Below are 23,097 nucleotides of genomic sequence, written 5' to 3'. Positions count from 1 at the left end.
TATGTACAATGGAATATAACTCACTGATTAAAAAAGAATGAAATAATGCGATTTGCAGCAACATGGATGGACCTAGAGATGATCATACAAAGTGAAGTAAGTCAGACAGAGAAAGACAAATATTATATGATATCACCTATATGTGGAATCTAAAAAAAATGAAACAAATGAACTTATTTACAAAACAGAAACAGACTCACAGACATAGAAGACAACCTGAGGGTTACCAAAGGGGAAGGGGGAGGGAGGGGGAGTTTGGATTAGCAGATACACACACTACATATAAAATAGATAACCAACAAAGACCTACTGTATAGCACAGAGAACTATATTCAGTATCTTGTAATAACCTATAATAAAAAAGACTCTCAGAAAGAATATATATGTGTGTGTGTGTGTATGTGTGCATGTATAACTGAATCACTTTGCTGTACAGCTGAAACTAACACAACATTGTAAAGCAACTATACTTCAATTAAAAAAAAAACTAATAGTGACCAGGTCATGAGCGTTCACCATGAACTAGGGCTACATTCAGTGCCTCGGACATAATAATCCTGCTCAGCCTCACAGCCGCCTGGAAATGAGTGATGATTATCGTCCCTTTTCATAGATGAGGAAACTGGGCGTCAGAGGGCTGTCTAATGAGCTCAAGGTCACAAAGTTGTGCATAATCTAAAGATTAGCGCCAACACCTATTAAAATTCCATTTCTGAAAGAAGGAAAAAAAATACCCACATTCAATTCTCCGGTTCCATCCTTACCTCCTTTTTCTGTTTTGCTCTGTCTTGCTTTTCTCGAGTTAGCAAAACCCCTACAAAGGCCATCCTTACAGGCCATCGCCCAGACTAGGTGCTCCCTTCCAGAAAAAAATCTAACTCAGCATCCCTGAGAAATCTTGCTGTTCTAGAACATCTTCTCCTTCAGCTCAAAGGAGTTTTGTAGGCAAGACCCTGGGAACCCAGGAGCATAGGATGCGGCCATTCTCCCATGAGCCCGGAGGTGACGCCGGCCTCCCACCCGATCTCATGGTGGGAGGACGTGGGGACCGAAGGCCGGGAAGAGAAAGGGCATCACTCAGGCTCAAGCAGCAGGTTCCGGGGACCCAGGGGCACACGCCCCGCAGCTTAATTCCCAGATGGGTCTTCTTTCCACCATCCTGGACCCAAGAGTCCCTTTCTCCCTGAAAGGGGGGGGGGAGTGAGCAAATAGGGATGGGGCCCCTAAGAGGTCAGGGGCCTCTCAACAGAGGAGAAACCCAATCCTCTGATCTCCCCAGAGTCCTCAGTTGAGTGTGGCCACCGTTCCATGTCCCCAGGGTGCAGGGGACACCTGTACCCCTCTCCTGACTTGGCCTTGAGGCCTCCAAACTAACCGTCTCCCCACCTTCCTTTTTCCTACATTAGGTGAAAGCCTACTTAAGCTCAACGCTGATATTGGTGCTTTCTGTCTCAGAGATAAAAATAACAGGTGAAGCTTAAAGGAGTTCTGTCCCAGTTTATTTAAGTGTAATCTCAAATATCCCTTTGTCCTAATTACTGTGCCATCCCCCAAAGGCAGGGAGCTCACAGAAAACCCCAGAGCAGAGCTAAGCTGTATTTTTGATCTTCAGTCTGACTCTCTCAAATATTTACCAACCACCTCAGAGCAGAGCAGTCACTGGGTAAGAGGGTTCAGTTTGGCCACTTGGAGAAGGAAGTGGAAAGGAGAGGAAGCGGGGCACTCCTGACGAACAAGAAGGCTTAGTTCTGAGACGTCTGAGAGACGGTTACTGTCTTTAAACTCAGTGACAGTTGCTCAATATTTGTCACCATGTTGCCACCTTAATCATTCGTAATCAGCCAAACACACACACACACACACTCCCACCTGGGAGCTCAGAGCACATTGAATGATGCCCACCGTCAGCCACGGCCAGTGGAACCAGCTGCTTGGACAGTGGACCTCTTCGTGTGAACCTGCGTTAACATTTGAACTTCTCATCACACAGAAAATTTCATGGAAATCTATTTTTAAATTTATAAATAAATATATACACACATTTATGGAAAAATTGCTTAGGCAGACGTTTTGTTTCAGGATGCTGGATGTTTTGTAAATCCATCCAAAGGTGGAGCCTGAGCCCCTGGGTAAGGTAACTTATTCCATTAAAAGTAGAAAAATCGGGCTTCCCTGGTGGCGCAGTGGTTGGGAATCTGCCTGCCAGTGCAGGGGACATGGGTTCGAGCCCTGGTCTGGGAGGATCCCACATGCCGCGGAGCGACTAGGCCCGTGAGCCACAACTACTGAGCCTGCGCGTCTGGAGCCTGTGCTCCGCAACAAGAGAGGCTGTGATAGTGAGAGGCCCGCGCACCGAGATGAAGAGTGGCCCCCGCTCGCCACAACTAGAGAAAGCCCTTGCACAGAAACGAAGACACAACACAGCCAAAAATAAAAAAATAAAATCAATTAATTAATTAAAAAAAAAAAGTAGAAAAATCCTTCAAACACGACTGGGGAACAGACAAGTGTGACATTCCAGCAGCCTGAGCCACTTCCCACCGCCAGCCACGCCCTCCATCCCTTCAGGCCACGCCCATCACAGCAGCCACCTTCCCGCATCCGCATCCGGTGCTGGTCTGGGTGGACCCTTCTTTTTCAGAGACTGAAACAGGTAACAACATCTAGGAGTTTTCCCTTCAAGACTCCCCACTGAAAACCAACATGAAGAAGCTGAACTTTCATGAAAACAGCTGCTCTATCCTGACGCAGGTGATGGGTGAGCATGAGTTCATTTATTCTGCAAATATTTCTCGAGCCTCCACTACGTGAAAGGCAGCCCACGCAGGGTCCTGTGGTATGGGGTTTGCTATTACACGATTAAATGTGATAACGATTACATTCTTCTGTGTCTAGAATGGTGTGTATCTCGCTCAAAGTGCTCCACGCAAAGGATCCCTTAAGCGTGCAGCGTGCGAGCCACGAAGAACTTCATCACGTACTGTAACTCACACACATAAACAAATACGAACATTATTTAAGTGAGAGGCCCTTTACTTACAGAAACCATATCACAGATATTTCATTCCAAGATCGAATTAGATTTAAAGCTTCATTTGGGAAACAGAAGATGAAAATGAACCTCTCCTCCTAACGCCATCTGGATGGGGATCACACATCATTTTTCTTCACCGTACAGCTAACTTGCCCAGGTAATAATCAAACAAAAGAGCTGTGCCTGTGAGTGCCGTGAAAGGGAAGAAAAGGTGGACGATGAATGCTCACCACGCTCATGACTGACTATTTTGTAACCGCTATTTAAGGAAAAGTAACACTGTTTACGTGGCTGATTCCCGGTACATTAGAGATACAGAAATTCAGGGATTGGATTAAAGTTCCTAAAACAAAATACCATGAAACGTAAACATACAGACGTCATACTTTCAGGAGTCAGTGCAGAGTTCCCTGAAATTTAAAACAAAATATAAGGTACATCAATCCTTAAAAATCACACAATGAGTCCCCCTGACCTTCCATGGGACCTTCAAGTACCTGAGTGTGTAGAGCAGCAACTCAGGTCCCTTTAGACAACCTTCTAAGGTTTACCTGCTTCAAAAGCGCACAGCTTTGCCATAAGCCCATTAAATTAGCTCTCAGTATTGCTTGAAAATTATAACCATGTAACCATCCTCTGCTTTGATTTGAAATATATGTAATAGTAACTATAAAATATAATAATCCATAAATATATAGTATATAATGTCAACATAATATATATTCATAAAACAAATCATATGAAGAAGGGAAATGCTGAAGGGCAGGAGTCATCCATTTTGGAAAAAGATTCTTTACGTTAAATAAGTTGCTGGAAAGTTCTTTCGACCACTTAAGCTTCCAGATGCATTGAAGCCTTGGTCTATAGAGCAGGTACTTCTTGACAAAACTCAGAGAAAACTGATAAGGTCGAGGAACGCAGGGTTCCAAGCGCGGCCCCCGCTGGGGAAGCCTGCGCAGGAGCAAGCATCTCGCAGGCTCTGGAAAGACGGAGTCACTGGGAACCAGCCTCTGAGACGGAAACGTGAGTGGTTCCATCCAGGGCTCCTCACAGGTCCTGACAGCACCTCCCCGTCCGCCATGGCACCTCCCAACGCTTTATCCAGGTGTAACTGGCGCACAGGTGGTGGGTTTTTCAAAAGGTGAGAACACTCTGCGCGGACCTGAGAGTCCAGAGGGAGCAGATGCCGCATGAGACCCACTGGGGTCGCAGCTCCGGCTTTCCTGACTCTCCTGGTTGGCACGTTCTTGCTTCCCGACCTCCGGGCTCAGCCCTGCCACCAGGTCAGGACTCTTCTCCCACGCTGCTCACTCACCTGGAGTGACAGCCCTCCCCAGGCCACCAACCTGGGTCCCCTGACAGCAGACTGTTCCTCATCCCAGAGCAGCAGACCCCGGGAACCACGGGCTAGAGCATCCTTCCTCCCCATTCTCTGGGCCGAGCCCGGCCACCTGGTGCAGGACTCGGGTACCAGCCATGGCACACATCAGCAGAGCTGCTTCCCCGAGCCAAAGCTGGACATTGGATGGAGGTCAGGTCTGCTGACTGGCTGGAGATAAAGGCAGAAACGGAAAGGCTGGCCCTGGGCGACCCGCCATAGTGACCTCGGAGGCCGAGGGGCAGCAGTGGGGTCAACCATCAGCCACGTGCAAGTCCTCACGCTGGACGATGGGCAACAGGAGGGAAACGGAGAGAGGAATGGGGGTCTTGGCACGTGGAAACCCGCGCTGGAGGGAACTGTCTCAGTCCCTCACCAAGTGTCCCATCCCCCAGTCAGCTGAAGGGAAAGTGTGCTCCCCTTCCCCAGACATATTTGGGGAAAAAAAAAAAACAAAAACTGCTGATTAAAATGTCCAGCTCTCCGCAGACGTAGAGAATGGACTTGAGGACACAGGGAGGGGGAAGGGTAAGCTGGGACGAAGTGAGAGAGTGGCATGGACATATACACACTACCAAATGTAAAATAGATAGCTAGTGGGAAACAGCCGCATAGCACAGGGAGATCAGCTCTGTGCTTTGTGACCACCTAGAGGGGTGGGAAAGGGAGAGTGGGAGGGAGACGCAAGAGGGAGGAGAAATGGGGATATATGTATACGTATAGCTGATTCACTTTGTTATACAGCAGAAACTAACACACCATTGTAAAGCAACTATACTCCAATAAAGATGTTAAAATAAAATAAAATGTCCAGCCCTCTAAACATTAGGGGGTTACCTGACCACTGTCACCCAGCAATGCTGGCTCTGGGAGTTAACTACGGGACTGTCACAAGCCCTGCCCGCGAGCCTCACCCCTGTCGCGCTCTGCTGTCCCCTGGAGAAGGAGGAAGAGCCCGGGGCCCTAGTGACACCATGCCCACAGCAGGGAGATCTCTTCCCCACAGAAAGGGTGCCTGCTCGGACACTGGGGTTCACGCCGCTTTCTCCTTTTCTGACCTCCCTCAACAGTCACTGGTGCAGGCCTAGCAATGACAGGCCTTATCTGGTTGTATTTCTGCCTAATTGTTTCATGTCTGAAAACGCTTATGAACCAAACACAGTAAGATCCCCAGACCACTTCTGCATGCCCGCAGCTCCCAGCTCAGCGGAACTACCCACGATTTCAGGGTCAGCGTTGACAGTGACAGAGGGGGCATCCGGAAGGCTCCGGAAATAAGTGACGACTTCTGCCCACTCTGGCCTCCTCCGAGGACCCCTGCCTCAGCTGAGGACTCTGGTGCTCCTCCCCGACCACCCCTCCACTGCAGCCCAAATTCGAATTCAAGCTGCCACCAAAGGTCTGCCAGATTTTCCCAGTAAAGGTCTCCACGGCCATACATTTCCCATCAGCCCACCTCCCCCACCCCGATCTGAGACACCCACCCGCACTCCCATTCTCCACCCAGTAACCACAGTGATCTTACCACTACGATCCGAGCCGGCCACCCTCGTGCCCAAGCCCTCCAAGGTCTTCCAAGACCTCCCAGGTCAATTCCACACCCTCCCCCTGCTCCTGCGTGAGCCTCCACAGACCCACACCCCGTGTCTCCTGACCCTCCGCGGTCCAGATGCGCTGGCCTCCGTCCTCCAGCACAGCCGCCTCCTCTCACCCCTGGGCCTTTGCACAGACTGCTCCTACCCCGCAGACTGCTCGCCCTGAGTTCCTGTTCCAAAACACGCAAGCTTCCGACCTCACGCCCCTTCTCCATGCCCTCACATGCCCTGCTTCTCCGTCACAGCAGGTAACATAGGTTGTGCTTACGTTCTAGTGAGATTATTTGATTAGTGTCTAGTCACTGGCGGGAACGTCTGTTTCATCCCTTTGCATCCTCTCTGCCGAGCATGGCTCCACTTCCTGCTGAAGGGCCTAGCGGGGGAATGAGCAAACAAACCCATCAAAGTAATCGATACCTAACTCCGCGTTACATCCAACCCAAGCGAGCTGAAGCAAAGGGAGTTACTTCCTCGAAAAGCTCGTGTGTTTTCTAACTAGTACCACGAAGGCCACTGCAGCAGCACCGGGGGTTTAGGACTTTTCTAGGACGATTCACGACAGCCTCGGTAAGGCCGCCTGTGGTGCCAGCGCAGACGCAGCGGGGAGAAGATCCTATGGTGAAAGGAGCGGCCGAGCGCAGGGGCACCGGAGCCCTGCAGCCTCGCGGCCACGGGGTCCCTGACCACGGCGGTGAAGCACCCACGGGTTCACACAGGGGGGCCGTCTGGTTGTTGGGGTCTAAGGGTGGGGCAGGCCCACTACCAAAGACCACTGGCCCTGGGAGGACAGCGGATCCCAACAGCCGCGGCCTGGCAGGGAGGGAGCCCGTTTCTACCACTGGTCCCTTTCCAGCTCCACCACTGCTCGAGCTCAGGAGAAGTCAGAGCCCACAGAGAGCAGCCCCCGGGCCCAGCAAAGGGAGACGAAAGCCTGCGAACGTCTGGAAGGTGGAAGCGAGAACTGCCGGCTCTGTGTCCCGCCGTGGTCCTGCCTCAGAGGGCCGAGGCCTCGCCCTTCCCAGCCCTGCGGCGGGGCGGTGTGAGCCGTGCAGACACGGGCCTCGTGCCTGGTGCCCGGGACGGGCACCCAAGGGCCTCCCTCTGGCTGGTGCACACCCCACCCACCACCCCGTAATCAGCGGGACCCCCGACGCCGCGCGGACACCCCGACCGACCGCTGAGGAGGCCGCGACTCTCCCCTTTTCCTCTCGTATGAGATTAGCAATGAAACTGGAGGCACTTGAGAGCAACGCCCGTTCCAAACGTTCAGTCTACAATCGCCCCGGACATCCTGCCAGGCCGCAGCTCTAAGCTGATCAGGTGAACGAACATCACGGCACGACAGGCGAGCTAGGTAGGGGCTGGCCTCCAAGCCTCTCCCCGCCTCACCTCCTCAAGTGCATTAAGGCATTTTAGAACTTGCTGGCAAGCTCCAACCTCAAAACCCTGATTATTTATTTATGCCCTTTTTGTCTAAGAAGTTAAATCCCCAAAGCAGCTCAATTTAGATCAAAAGCAATTTACCAAACTTCACCTGGCACACCTGTGCCTTATGATTTGTTAATTACCCGCTTAGCATTTCCAGGGCTTGAGCAGAGGTGCAGCCTCATTGGCTGCAGGGGAAACCTCTGATTCTCGCTCCTGTGATGGAGCCTTCCAGAACGCCCGAGGTGTTCACCCGGGTGAAGCTCTCCCACAGCCATGTGCCTTTCTGCAAACTGCTTCTATTTCCCAGGGTGAGGAACTCAAGGCGCCAAGCAAACACACACATAAATGCAAGTGAAGCTGCTGACATATTTCTTGGCCACCTGATCAAATTATATAACGGCCCTAATATATCTTATCACCAGTGAGCTATCACACACGGGGTCATTAAGTACTAGCACCCCATTTATTTCTCCAGAGCCCCTGGTTTAAAGTTGGTGTTAGGATATCAGGAATAACAATGATTACTTGCTTTCACACCACTGCAAACGAAAGCAAGCATTAAACTGCACACGTGAAACGACGATCTCATTTCCGAGACGGCTCTCTTAGCTTGCTTGCCCTTCCCTTTTCTTTTTCTCTTTTCCCTTCTTTTTCTTTTCTTTTCTTTTTCTTCTCTTCTTTTCCCTCCCTCCCTCCCTTCCTTCCTTTCTTTCCCCTCACACATTCTTAGCAATCACAGAAGTATTTTCCTCTGTAGCACCATAAGCAGTGGTTACAAATGCCAAGCAATTAAAAAGATACGGAGTTTATTACAGCAACACAAGGCAAAAAACTTTTTGTCTTTTTTCCTCAGTTTTTGTGTGAAGAGACAGAAAGCATAACCTTACCGAGCTCCACCACTGCCAGAGGGAAACAAAACAAACAGCCCCATGCAGTACGCTGTGTCACACCAAGGAGTTTCTAAGTCTTAATTTGCTAATTGCTTTTTAAGTTAAACTCTGAGGGAGTTGAACAGGCTCCATGCTTTGAAAACATCTAGAAAATTAAGATTATAAAATTTACTGGCTTCTGGAAGTCAGTAACAAAGCCGCAGCTCAATGACTCGCAACAGAGGCTTTCGGATACTCGCCACGGAAGGAGTCGCTCCCCCGACTTAGCTCCCACCGTACTTTACTTTTATCTCTTCCGTGAAACTCGCCGCGTCTGAACTTGTATTACAATTGCAATTATGCCCCTGCTTCGTTCATCGTGCCGTGAGTCCCGTTAGAGCCAGGTTCTATCGCCGACTCCCCTTGGTGCCCCTCCTCTCCCCAAACCGCCTCCACACCCACCCCAGGGAGAAGGCAGGGTGGTCCGCGGGCTGCCGTGGGGCCGCTGGGGTCACATCCCTCGGGTCTCCGCTCCCCGCCAGAACCCACAGCATCTCCCGAACCAGCGCGTATTTCCCATGCTGCTTCATGCTCTGAAACTCAATCCGAATTTCTTCACGATAATTGGGATAATAATATCCGTCCTGCTCTAGGCAGTCCTACCCCGAGATCTTGATGTGTTAGATTAGAAAAAAATGGTACACAGAGAGGAAAAGCACGTGATCCTGACAACCACACTTAAAGGAATCTTATCCTTAGTAAAAGAGAAAAATGAACAATCTCAAAGACCGTAATGACTAATGAATCCCGATCCAGTGGCTTCCAGAGGCTGCAAGCATGACCTGCCGGTTCGTGTCCTTCCGTGAAGCGTGACACGGTCAAGGTTCAGGTTCAGAAATGCACTTCGTCTGGATGATGAAACTAACAAAATGCCAGGCCGGCGGAGCGTCCCAGAACCGGCGGGTGTGTGCGCACCAGCGAATCCCCGCTGTGATCTGGATCGTGCGAGCTGAGAAGATGTGTCTGTGTTCATTCTGCTCAACGGTCACAGGACGACTGAGTCCAAGGCCACTCACGGTCACCACGCTGAAAGCTGCAGCGAACGTAGCGCGTGGGGGGAAAGAGCTCCGGCATCCGAACCAGGCGTCAAGTCCCCTCGTCACGTAGAGACCCCAAGGTGCCACATAAGCAGCCTCTGCGCCTTCATCTTACTCTGTCGGCAGACGGGGCCAGAGCCAGAGCTCTTCAGACTTGACTGTGATGGTCTGAAGAGAGTTTTTAACCTAACAGACACCCCAGGGCTTCCAACAGGGCACATGAAAGCCACAGTAACCGCAAGGCAGACGCTGCTTCTATCTTCTGTCTCAGAGACGCTCCAGGATCCAGCCAAAGGTGGAGGACAATTATTTGAGCTAGAACCACTCGACACAACGAGGGTCCAGTCAACCAAAACTTGTGAGGGACGTGGTGTTAGCACCCCGTTCTTTCCGGGGTGGCCGGGATGCACGCTCCCCTTGCCCACAGCCGCCGGGGGGGCTTCACCCAAAGCTGGTTCCCCAGCAAGGCGCGCCTGGGGCTCTTCCCTCCCCACTCCTGCCTAGAATTAAACTGCTCGTGGCTGATGACAACAGCAGAGACAGATCAGGCGACGGCCAGAAGGAGCCCCTCCACGTCCCCCGGACTGGACTGAAGTGAGTTAGGGCACCTCTCGGAGAAGCACACGTCCCGCCATCCTATCACGGAGCCTCACTGGATTGGCGCCCCAGGGCTGCTATAACGAAGCAGTGCAGACTGGATGGCTTAACAACCACAGACTTCACTCTGTCCCAGTGCTGGAGGACAGAACTCTGAAATCAAGGTGTCAGCAGGGCTGGTTCCTTCTGGAGGACCCAGGGGAGAATCTGCTCCAGGCCTCTCCTACTTCCCGTGGGCGCCGGCGAGCCTCCGCGTTCCTGGGCTCGCAGACCCATCCCTCTAACCTCTGCCTCTGTCTTCACAGGGCCCTCCTCTTGCGTCTCCGTGTCTGTGCCCTTGGGTTTAAAGCCCACCTGGTTAACCCAGGATGATCGCATCTTGAGATTCTGAACTTAATGACATCTACAAAAACCTTTTTTTCCAAATAAGGTCACGTTCACAGGTTCTGGGTGGGCAGGAGCCCCATTCAACCCCCAATACTCCTTCTCGGGATCCTTAAAAGCCTCGGAGCCTTTCCCCCTGTGTCTTCTGTATCTTTCAAGGAGACTAACAAAACGCCCATCTCCCTGACCAGCGTCCCGCCGCAGCCGCTGACAGATGCCGTTACTGCTGACCCACCGTCCCTGCAGAGCAGGCTGGCCTTGCCGCTCCAAACGCCAGGAGAACAAGAACAAAGGGGGTTTTCCCCATGGAACGGGCATGTATTAGGGACTCAGCGTTTGAAGCTTTTCTTGGAATAGTTTGGGGTTCGTGGCATTACCTCCCCAAGATCGGATTTTGTGAATGTGGAGCAAAGATAAGAGAGAAGAGCTCAGAGAGATGAGAGAAGAGCTATCGTCTTTCCACACATTCATTCCACAAGGCGCTGAGCGCCCGCCCTGCGCACACCCTGCGCTGAAAGGAGGAGGAGGAAAGCGGGGCGGGTCCTCGAGCAGCTCGAGGCCCCGTTGGGAAGACAAACACACAGAGAGCTCAGGACTGACACATCGCGATTCGTGCAATGATACAGCGGTGAACAGAAAAGAAGGACAAAAGCAACTCACTCCACGAGGACTCCAAGGGGACGGCAGTGGCGGGTGGGGGGATGTCTCAGAGGAAGTGGCCCTGGGCTGCAGAGGGAGGGGACATTTGGAACAAAAGTCAAGCTTGTGAGAAGGTACGGGGAAAGAAAAGATTGGGGGATCGTGCACGTTTGTGTTGGAACGGAAGGCGGAAGAAGACAACGCTTAAAATGCAAACTGAAGCTCGTTTGGAAGTTGCCTTAAATGCCACTTTGAAATTCTAACCTGTAGGCAACGGGGGCTGTAAAGCTCCTCCATCTCCCGGGGTTGAGGAGGACCCCTGCCCTTGCCAGCATTTCTGCTCACAAAGGTGCAGGCTGCGCACTGCGGAACTCCAGGGGCTGCCACTCACGTAGCGGTCTGGGAGAAGAGCGCCCCCTGGATTTGTGCAGTGTTCAACAACGCGATCGTACAGGGCGGTCCGACCTTTACTTTCGCTTCCCGCCCAACATCTTTTTGTATTCAAGGCGGATTTTTGCAGTTAGCTACTTGGGAACTGGAAGCTAGCCCTGGTCACGCATTAGAACTAATCAGAATAACGCGTGTGGTAAAAGCTCACGTGGTAACTCATGCTCGTATTTATAACATATAAATAAGTTGTGTATATAACAGCTGTGCAGAAAGCCTGCAGTGACAAGGTAGATGGTAACACGATGAAAGGTTGTCAAACTGTAGTGTGTCTACTGCAGGCACGATTTTAAGGTTTCATTTAAGAAGAGAGCATAAGAACAGACTCACAAAAGGGAAGGAGGTCCAAGCTGAGCGCTGCTGCAAACTTGAAAGCAGACAACCCTGTGAGACGCGCAGTCAGACAGGACAGCAGGTGACCGGAAGCAGCCAACCTACCCTCCTTCTGGGCCTCGGGTTACAACACCTATCAGAGGAGACCATCAGACACTGCCCATCTTGCAGAGGTACTGGGAGGATCTTAATGTGAAAACTCTTGGGGAAATACAAAGGGATATCTTCATGTGAAACAGTTACTGTCAGGGAAAAAGAGAAAGGACCCTACATTCTCAGACACTGGAAAGAAAGTGAAGGAAGTTTCCCTCTGTAATGCCTGAACTTTTCCTCCTCCTGATTTGAACGTCAGCCTCTAGCATGTTGGGAAGGTATTTAGAAAGCAAGAATCCTGCATGAAAAAATAGAGTTGACAGAGAACAGCGGGGTCTAGCTGTCTCTACAGCTAGAAATGGGGCAGGAGGAGAAGGCTTAGATTTAGGAGGCTTGGGCCAAAGCACCATCAGGCTGGGGGGATACACAAGTAAGTCTGCACTCTGAACAACACTGCTTTGAGCTCGTTCAGCCAGGCAGCTTGATACAAGAAAGACAATCTGGAAGAGGTTCAGAGAAGAACAGAGCAACAACAATATTAAGAGGCTGGTTTCAAGGATTGATTTAGGAAGAAAGATTAAGGCCGCTAAGTGTGTACAGCTTTCCTAATCGTGGACTAAGTGAAGACAAGATACACATCATCAGATATTTAAAGGGTAGCAGCAGCGAGGATAGAAGGGGATTATTTAGACGAGATTTTCAATGTATGCAGCACGCTGTAAACTGTCATAAAGAGCTATAGGATGAGGACTGGGCTCCCTCGGGGACTTGGGAATGAACTTCAGCTGAAATTGACAGCGCTGTGCCCGCCCCTCTCCCAGGAATTAAAGTGGCTGAGGCGGGGCACCCCCTCCATTTGCAGAGGGACAGGCCATGTTCACACTAAAACACACGGGGAATGACCTGGAAGCGTGGGCTCAGCCCATAGCACCGTCTGCCCGTCCCGATCTCTATGTTCCTTCCCGGGAGCCCGGGCAGGAGGGCGAAGCTGCAGGGCTGCTCCGTCCCTCAGGGGAGCTCAGGCCCTCACGCACCCCAGGCCCCCGAGACGCTGACCACAGCGTTGTGCCGCCGAGGCCTCGCCCACCCACGCCAGGTGCCGTCACTTCTCACCATCAGCGAGACTTACTGATGCTCGGCTGGCCGCTGCCTCTGGTCACTTTCAGGGTTTTTCTTGGGTTGGGTTTGGTTCCGTTCTGTGTCTGCTCTGGCCCTTTAGTGCCCCTTAACATGTGGTAAGGGATTTTCCTCTTTTGGATCTTCTTTCACAAAAATTTCTAGGATATTCAAGGGCCTTTATATTCCCAAATAAATCCATTGCTTGTGTTCCTGAAAGAAACCTTGCTGGAATTTTTATTGGAATTACATTGAAATTAATGATTAATTTGGGACGAACTGACATCTTGACAATGTTAACTTGTCCCATCCATGAAACCAGAGTATCTTTCCATTAATTAAAATCCCCTTTTGTGTTCCATGACAGAGTTTTTAAAATGTCTTATAAAGGTCTTATGCATTCTCTGTCAGGTTAAGTTCTAGATACTGAATAGCTGTGTTGCTATTCTGAACGGTGCCTTACGTATATTATATAATCCAGCTGTTTGCTGTTGATGAGGAAAAACACAACTGAGAACTGTAGGTTAATTTTGAATCCAGCTTCTTTACTAGACCCTGTATGGTTTTAATAATTCATTCATTGATTCTGCTAGGTTTTCTGTACAGATAATCATATCACATGAAAAAATGACAGTTTTGTCTCTCTTCTCACACCTCTATACCGTGTATCCTTGTATTTATTTGACTTGTCCTATTTCTTTGGTCGGGGAGGTGTCGGAAATTAACAGGGATAAGAGTCATCCAGGTCTAGATCCGAATCACAAAGAAATAACGCAACGCTTCTCCACAAGCCACACTGCTTACTGTTCACGTTTGTTTATACAGACCTTATAAAGCTAAGGAAGTTTCTTTATATACGTTCCTTGTTTCTGAGAAGTGTCTTCATAAGTAAATGTCGAACTTCATCAAATGTGTTTCTGCACCAACTGCAGTCATCAAATGATTCTTCTCCTTTGGTCTATTGTGTAGTGAAGTAAGAGGAGAAATTTCTACTGATGAGACACCCCTGCTCTCCTGGGAGAAGGGGTGCTTGGTCACGATGCACTCTGAATTCTCCACTGGACTAAGTAAACCATTACTCCTCCAGGGCGCCTCACGCACGTGTGTTAGGCTCCAGTCCTCAGGTCTCCGAAGCTCCCACAGCGGCTCCTGCACTTGGTCCCTCCGCCCCGGTCTCACACACGTGGGTCCTACTGGACCCTGGTCTCGACCCACAGGTCCCGTCTTCACCGAGGCTCCCCCAACCCCCGAACCTCCCCCAGGGACCCTCCGCCACGTTCCACCACGCGAAGTGCTCACTGATCTGCTTCCTCAGTGACTGCCGAGCTCTCCCGACAGGAGACGCGTACCTAGAGAACAGACTTTCCCTGCTTGATGGGCTTCTGGGTCCTCACTGCCCAGAACACGCTGGAACACAACAACCAATAAAGATTACGTCACCGAGCAGCAGTGGGGACTCAGTGTGCTGGCATTTTAAGTAGTTTAAAGCATGAGCGATGCCGGTGGACAAGGGGAATTTCTGATTACCTGTAACTCCCTTAAAAGGCTAAATGAATACCCATTCAGGGACGAGGGAGAGGGGCAGAGAGGAGAGAAAGGGAGAGAGAGAGCTCACAGGCCCGGGTACAGATTCCCTGACACCGTCTGTTGCTAACACGCATCACTAAATAAATCTTGGAGAATCCTTCTAGAAACAACCATCAGCACAGGCTTTTGAGCCCTCGCTCTGCACACAGTGAACACTGAAGCAGAGGCATAAACTGAACTCCAGGAGCTAGAATGACAATGGGGAAAGTGTGGGCAGCGAACAGCCACGTGGGCAGTGCGAGGGGAGCATGAAACGGTCCCAGTAACTGACGGGAGAGGAAACGTGGGGTATGGGTTGGGGGGTGTCCAGGAAGCACCCAGAGCAGCTCCTGGGCTGGGGGGTCGGAAGGGGTGGGTCAGGCCCCTTGGCCAAGAGAGAAGCATGAAAGGCCTCAAGTCAGAAACAAGTGGGACCGTTCACTGGAAGCTGCGGGCAACTGAGAGAGGACTGTCCTGACCATCCTCCAAACAGCCCCACGTGAGAGAGCACCCTTCGCTGAGCGGACCTCCCGAGGAAGAGGGAGGCGGAGGGAGGACGGAAGATGCGCTGAGCCGGCTTACCTAAGGCTGCGGGTATTTCTCTCGTTGGCCAGTTTTTATCACCACAGCAGTAGATCCTTACAGTCTGGGGAGACGATCTGTGTCTGGAGCATTTTCCACGCACCGTCCATGGGAAATGCTGCAGCCACGCAAATGCGGGTGAGAGCACGGATTAATCTCTCCTCCCTCGGGTGCAAGAGCCCCAAAAAGGGCATCATCCTAAGAGGACAAGGTCTTAACGTGGGCCAGCTCGCTTAGATGAACTCCAAAGTGGCTGGAAAAGCCTCGCGCTCCGTCATTCCCGACGTGGACCTCCTTCCAGAAGCACAAAAGGGACCAGGTACCAAGGAGCTACTGCGACCAACGTCGTCCCTGACTCAGGGGAGGGGCAGACAGCTCCGTGTCCGTCGAGACCCACGGGAACTCGGTTTCCATTGGCAGTCGCCTAAACGAACGAGTGGTTGTTAGTTGTTTGTTATCAACTTGCCCAACTAAACGTTGAGCCCCTCACACCATTACGAAAACCTCTCACATCTCCATATTATGTGAGCTTTCCCACAGACACCGAGATTTTGCTAAAACGCTGATGGCCTTTCAACCATGTGAACGTGGATCACTTCTCTTTCCTTTATCCAGTGTTCTGTGTCCGTCGTTATGGCTCAGATTATGTTATCTATTTATTTAGCAACAGATGGTATGGTTTTCTGAAGGCAAGAATGAACTCAAATGCAGGCTAGTATTTTTTTTTAGTTCTACAACTTCTTGTGATTTTAGAAAGTGTATCCTTAATTTGCACAGAGTAAAAACTCCACCATATCCGTGTTTCCTTCGCGTTTATCCTTAGTTCAGCTTGTAAGTTGTGTATGGAAGGTCTTCTCCCCCCAGCACTGAAGGGCGAGAAGTAAGTCAATGCGAGAGCAGACGGGGGCCAGGCCACAGGGGTCTGTGCTCAGCTGCCGTTCCTTCCCCACAGCGCTTCTTCTGTTCTCTGCTTTCCTATCAGGGGACACTTTTTAACACCCCTCTGCATTCTATTACCTTATGCTGTCATCAGGGTGAAGAGGTCAAATAGTCACATCCACCCTCGCGTGTCCAGAATTTCCTTTCTTCTGTGTTGCATGTTTGCAGACAGCCTCACTTAGGCTGATTTCTAAGGGCGGTGTTAACTCAGGACCAAATGGAGACCTTCGGGGGCCGTAAGCTCCCAGAAAGATTGCTGTGCCCCCATATTTAATTCAATCAAAACACTATTATTCTGCAAAATAAAGAAGCTCAGCAAGTTCTGGCTGTTCTCACGACAGTTACTTCAAAGCTTAAAAAACCTAGTTCTCCCCAAGACAGTGTTTCTTTCTCAATCATGGAGCCTCGGTTTTGCTGGCACATAACCCTCTGGATGGCCCAGCGCTGGACAGAAGCCCTTAGTCCTTCGCAGCAAATTGAAGCGGTGGCCAAGCACATTCCTCAGGGTCTTCTTTTTTTTTTTACTTTTTATTGGAGTACGGTTGCTTTACAATGTTGTGTTAGTTTCTGCTGTACAGCAAAGTGAATCAGTTATGCATATACATATATCTGCTATATTTTAGATTCTTTTCCCATATAGGTCATTACAGAGTATTGAGTAGAGTTCCCTGTGCTATACAGTAGATCCTTGTTAGTTATCTATTTTATATATAGTCGTGTGTATATGTCAATCCCAATCTCCCAATTCATCCCTTCCCCCCACCTATCCCCCAGTAACCATAAATTTATTTTCTACATCCATGACTCTATTTCTGTTTTGTAGATAAGTTCATTTGTAGCCTTTTAAAATTTTTTTTAAGTAAACTTTTATAAATTTATTTATTTTATTTTTGGCTGCACTGGGTCTTTGTTGCTGCACACGGTCTTTTCTCTAGTTGTGGCGAGTGGGCTTCTCATTGCGGTGGGTTCTCTTGTTGCGGAGCACGGGCTCTAGGCGCATGGGCTTCAGTAGTTGTGGCACACAGGCTCAGTAGTTGTGGCTCAGGGGCTCCAAAGTGCAGGGTCAGCAGCTGTGGCACATGGGCCTAGCCATTCCATGGCATGTGAGATCTTCCCAGGCCAGGGCTCAAACCCATGTCCCCTGCATTGGCAGGCAGAGTCCTAACCACTGAGCCACCAGGGAAGCCCCTGTAGCCTTTTTTTAGATTCCACATATAAAGCGATATATGATATTTGTCGTTCTCTGTCTGACTTACTTCACTTCACCCTGTATGTCTCTAGGTCTATCCATGTTGCTGCAAATGGCACAATTTCGTTCCCTTGTATGGCTGAGTAACATTCCGTTGTATATATGTACCATAACTTCTTTATCCATTCATCTGTCGATGGACACTTAGGTTGCTTCCGTGTCTTGGCTATTGTAAACAGAGCTGCAGTGAACGCTGGAGGGCACATATCTTTTGGAATTACGGTTTTCTCCAGATATGTGCCCAGGAGTGGGATCGCTGGGTCATATGGTCCTCGGGCTCTTCTTTAACTGCAGACGACTCAGGATCAGACTCTCCTTTTGACTGTGACTCAGATCTCACTGGATCCAAGAAAATCACTTCAGAAATCCTAAAATGAATCCACAGTACTCCAGAATCTGTGGATCTGGAAACACACCTTCAGAGGCCCTGAGTTCAGACATCAATGAGCAGGGTAGGTGAAAGACCTGACAACTGCATTTGCCCAGAAAAGTCTCACGAGCCCCCGACAGGGAGGCGGCTGAACAGAGCAGCGGCCGTGCACGCGGGGAGCCTGCTGTGCAGGGAGAGGCCCTGTCACCCGCTTGGCTCAGGGACGCCCGCCCTACAGAAGGCACGTGGGTGGCCCTGTTGTCCCAGGGTACAGGCGAGGAAACTGAGGCTTAGGGTGGGCAAGCGCCCTGCCAAGGGCAAGAGCAGGCTGACTGAGGGCAGGGCTCAGAATCCGCCTCCCATCCGTCTCTCCCAGAGGCCTGTCCTCACCCACTGGGCCTCCTCCCTCCAGCCCCGCTCTGCGTTCTCAGTGCACCAGCACCGCGCTTTCCTGCCACCAACAGGGCGGTGAGGGCACGGCTGGCCCCGTGTGTGTGTGCTAAGGCGCCGAAAACAAATCCACCTTCTAATGGCCCACAATGGTTAAATAAACATGAGGGGAGAAAGCCTCATGCTTTGACATCCTGTACTTCGGGTCACATTAAAGTGCTGTGTAACTGAGCGAGCTGCTGTGAGGTCCCCTGCTTGACAGGAAGATTCAGCCAAAGATTTTAAGGATCTATTTGGGGGACGGACCCGTCAGGGAGGACAGCGCTGCCACGGCCGATCTGCACGCCGGACGGTGGAACGACCCAGAGTAGTTACAGCTTATACAACTGGTTATCCCTTCATAAACGCGGAAGAGTAGCTAACGCGAGGTGAGGGAAACCGAGCAGAACTTTCTCGACACCACTGCGTGTCTGGGGGGGGCTCTGTGTGTATATATGCATGTGTGGTGACATTTAAATGCGTATGAAGTGTTTTAAATGCCATGGGGGCGTTGGGGGCGTAACAACGGCAACAGCACGATCCAGAGGCTAAAATGGAAACCTTGTGAGTCAGCCCAAGCAGGGCCGTCCGCCCCGCAGAGCGTGTGCAGTAGCTCCCCAAACGGGAGAGATGAGGATCGTCTGTGGTCCCCACCACGAGCACGACCCTGGGTCTGCGTGACTATCCCACGCTGCTGAGTGACCGACGGGGGCAGGTCAGGCGGCCCTGGTGACAGCAGCCGAGGCTGGGTGCCAGGGCCTGTGCCCTTCCTGCAGGTTCTGGAAGGCAAACCACCCCGAAAGCCTGGCTCCCGGCTCTGGCCCCAGGGCCACCTGGCGCAAGCTCGCGCCCTCAAGCCGAGCTCCCCGCCCTCCTGGAGCTGGGACAGTCACAGCCGTCCTGCCCGCAACAGCAGGTGGCACTGAGGACTAAACCGAAACTGAGAAACGGCTTTTAAACACACAGAACGCGACAGGCAAGACGGTGCTGGTGGGGTTGAGCGCCCGTCAAGAACCTTCCCTTCAACTTAACAAACACCAAAGCTGGAGGTTTCCCGTCCGGGCTCCCACACGCTCCGGCTTTAGATCCCTGTTCACGATGGCGGAAACCTCCCCAGCTCCTGGGTTAGCTACGGGCACACACGTGCAATGTATTATCAGCTTAAATGGAGCTGTGCTCTCGATTCCATGTCACAAACCCACATCACAAGTGGCAGTGAGGGCCGAGCCCACTGACACGCACAGTCGACAGGAGGCCAAGGAGTGAAGAGGGAACAGAAGAGGAGCCGCCGAATCGCCCAGCCAGCCCGAGGGGTGTTGGCCGGACGAGGCTGGGGGAGCCTTGACTGAGGCTTGAAAGGCTGTACGTAAGAAGAAGGCCAAAAAGATTCAGGAGTCTCAAAAAGAGATGGGCTGCCCTTTCCCTTTTGCAAGAGGACGTGAAACTGCAAGTCTGAATCTTGTACTTTACAGAGCGGGTCGCCCCGCAGGGCTAGTCGGGCATGGGTGGGAGCGCGGGGCAAGGATTCAGAGGAAGATGTGGTCTCCGCCTCGAGAAGGAGGTGTTTTCGCCGGAAAGGGCAGGAACAACTGCGTGGTCCTCACCGTAGGAGCCGGAGGAGGGACAGAAAGCGCTAGGTCCGTGCGGGATGAAATAAAACTTAATGTAGGGGGGAGGTGACATTAACCAGACCTTTAAGGAATGATGGAGATCTGGACGGGAGGAGGAGAGGCATTCTGAGACAGGAGACAGCACAAATGAAGACTTGGAGGGGAAAGAAGAAACGGGTCTGGGGAGCTGGGGAGTCTGGAAGCCAAGCTTACATGGCAGGAGGGAGGGGGAGGGGAGGAGGGGGAGGGGAGGGGGGGGCCCTGGGAGGGGGCTGTAGGCGGGGAGGGCAGAGGAAGAAAGAGTGGGAGAGAAGCGTGAACGGGAACGTGGAGCCGGACCGTGGAAATCCATCACCAAATTAATAAGCTTTAGTTGAGATCTCGGACAAGGCTCTGACCCTCCCAAGGCCCCAGTCTCCCCACAGAAGCGAGAGGGGCCCACTGGACCCTCAGCTGTGAGTTCAGGGGGCCCCAGACAGCCCCTCCCTCCCAGGACCTGGGGCCCGCAGAGCCACTAACCATCCAACCAGAATTTTGTGTGGTGACCTGCAAATAGAGCTGACACGCCACAGACAATGTCCATGTTGCTCTGAGAGTTTAATCCAAGAGCCCATGTCTTTTAAGAAAGAGATGGTTGCTAAAAGCATGAGGACCGAAATTACAATATTACAAACAGAAGAATCAGAAAATTATTGCACAGCGATCTGGCTGGCTCACCACCCCAAGTCCCACCGTACCAGGGCTCAGAGCGTGCAGCTGCCCTCCGCGCGTCTCCAGCCCGGCCGCAGAGAGCGTCATGGTCCTGCTCCTGGAGGTTCCTGAGATGCCCGTCCTGCCTCTTCTGCGTAATGATGCCCTTTCTCGGCATCGTACCGCTGTTTGCCAAAGCCACCAACGCTGAGACGTCTGCCGGCCCCCAGCCTCATAATCACTGCCTTTCAGGAACTGAATTAGTCCTCTCTGCCTGCCCAAATTCCGGCGACGTCTGCCACTGGGTCTGTCCCCAAGCCAAGCACCTGCCCCACTGGGGAAAGTGTCTATTTTGTGGACCAATGACTCAGGACATCAGGACATCCACCCTGAAGCTAGACCCTACGGCCTCCAACACAAAGACACTTGTTTAAATCTCCATTGACAAGACCAATCATTGAGCCGGTATAAGAGACATATTTGCGGGTGCTTATAATATGCTTAGAAAACTAAGAAAACCACATTTCAATAACAATACACAGAGACACCATAGGAATTCGGAAGATGGAGAGGAACATTTCAGAAAAATTTCACAAAAGAAAATTTGAGCTTGAACTTCAAGAATGGGATAGGTTTTGGAAAGTTGGGTAGAAGTAAGAATTCTTAGCAAGAAAACATCCCATTTAAAGCCATGGAGTCAGAAAGCTCAGAATGTGTTCAGAGAACCTAGTCAGGCATCCGACACACACATAGAGAGCTGAGGACGGGACGGGGCAGGTGTGACCCGAAGGCCCAGGGACTTCAGTGGACAAGACAAGGCCTCCACCCTGGGGCAGATCACATTCTAGTGACCACATGCCCAGAGTAAAAGGTCCACAGAGGAGATGAAATGACCGACGGTGAGAGGGGGTTAAGGGCAGAGTGGAACCCCCATCCGTGGGGGCCCCAGACCTGTTCACTCACGAGGGCTGAGGTCACAACTAGAAACACGCAGGGCCTGGCTCTGGCCCTGGGCGTCCACCTTCCTCATCTGTACAGTGAGGGCCAGGACCACACCTCACTCAAGACTTCTATGATCGTGGTTACATCTTGGTTTGCAGGTAAAATTTCTGGGATTCTCAGGAGAAATATCTAGATATCTGTTCATTTTAGTTTCGTGCACAAGTTGCAGTGACGTTTATTTCTCTCATTTTGGTAATTAAAGCTCTCGACATAGATGAGTGCATCTCATCATAGAGGAAACACAGGTGGGCCCTGTGTGCCTACGATTTGAAAGGACCAAAGGCCACCAAAATGATTTTCCATCCTGGAAGCTCTGTGACCAGAGCTGTCGCTAGATGAAGCACCAGGCCTGAAAGCACACTGCAGTTTAGGAAGCGTTCAGGTTATGAAAGTGGTGGTCGGCCACTAACCAGCTGGTCAGGTAACTGGAGGTCGGTCAGGAACAGGAGAGAACAGGCAGTGATGGAAAAGCACTGGGGTTCGAAACGGAGGGGACCTGGCATCCTCCTCTGGGGGATGGTTGACGTGGCGACCCGGAATCCCAGCACAGCCCCAGGGATGCTGTCGGCTTTCCCGGCTCCGTCTTTTCCTGCCTCTGCCCTGCCCGTACGTCTTCAACCAAAAGACGCCTCCAAGGCAGCGAAGATGCACGGGGACTGTTAGGAAGTGCCCCAAACACGTCCGAGACCCCAGGTCTTGATGGAGGTGAGAGAACAGAAGAGGCTCGGAGCGGGAGATGGCGGCCGAGCCCAGGCAGGTGAGGGCCTGGAATGTGAGGCCCTCTGGCAGGTATCGAGGTGCAGTTGTAAAGAGATAATTCAGGCAGTGAGGAATTGAAGTTCAAAGCCAGTGACACAGAGAGAAACCTGAGATACGGAGTTCAAAGTCACAGCAGCAGGAACAAATTGCCGCTGCATCTCGGGCCGCGAGCGCGGCTGGGTGCGCGCTCCGCCCGCTCCCGGGGTCTGGGTGGGGCTGGGCTGGAGGTGCGGGCTCGACTTTGAAGTTCACAGATGCAGCGCGGAGCCGGCATCCCGGCGGGGCGGGGCCCACGGAGGAGAGGGCATCAAAGACGGCCTCTCCTCCACGTTTGCTCAGGGCGGGGCCTCTCTCCAGTTACAGCTGCGTAACCCATTGTGTGCCCCACTGTTTGCTTAGGTTTAACGCAGAGTTAGAATTCTGGTTTTGTTTCCCACTTAGAAAAAAAAATCGCTTTGTAAAGGGAGGTTACTAAATAAAACTTGCGGAATTCTATTCAGCCTCATAGGATGACTTTTGGCTTGAATTTGATCCCTGGCGGGTGACTGTGAGTGTATAGAATTTCCAGGAGACTAGAAGACATTTGAAAGAAATTCTTCCCGAGTAGTTACCTGCCTTGGTAACCACAGAAGACATTTCTACCTGCCAAGCTCCAGGCTGGGAGGTTTGGGGCAGCCTGACACCAACAGCATTCCTTTACTCTTTCAGGAAACAGGACGGTGCCTGTTATGAACTCAGCTCTATGCTGGGTTCTGTGGTACAGAAAATGGCTTTGCCACCTTCAAGGACTTAGAATGTAATGAAACAAGTGTCTAGATTTTTTTCCAGCTGATTGAACATCATCAGATGAATAAAGAAAAGCCAAAACCCTGAACTAGAACTTTGAGAATA

This window comes from Balaenoptera ricei, chromosome 9, assembly GCF_028023285.1.
Source record: "Balaenoptera ricei isolate mBalRic1 chromosome 9, mBalRic1.hap2, whole genome shotgun sequence".
NCBI lineage: Eukaryota > Metazoa > Chordata > Mammalia > Artiodactyla > Balaenopteridae > Balaenoptera > Balaenoptera ricei.
This window is presented reverse-complemented; position numbering follows the sequence as displayed.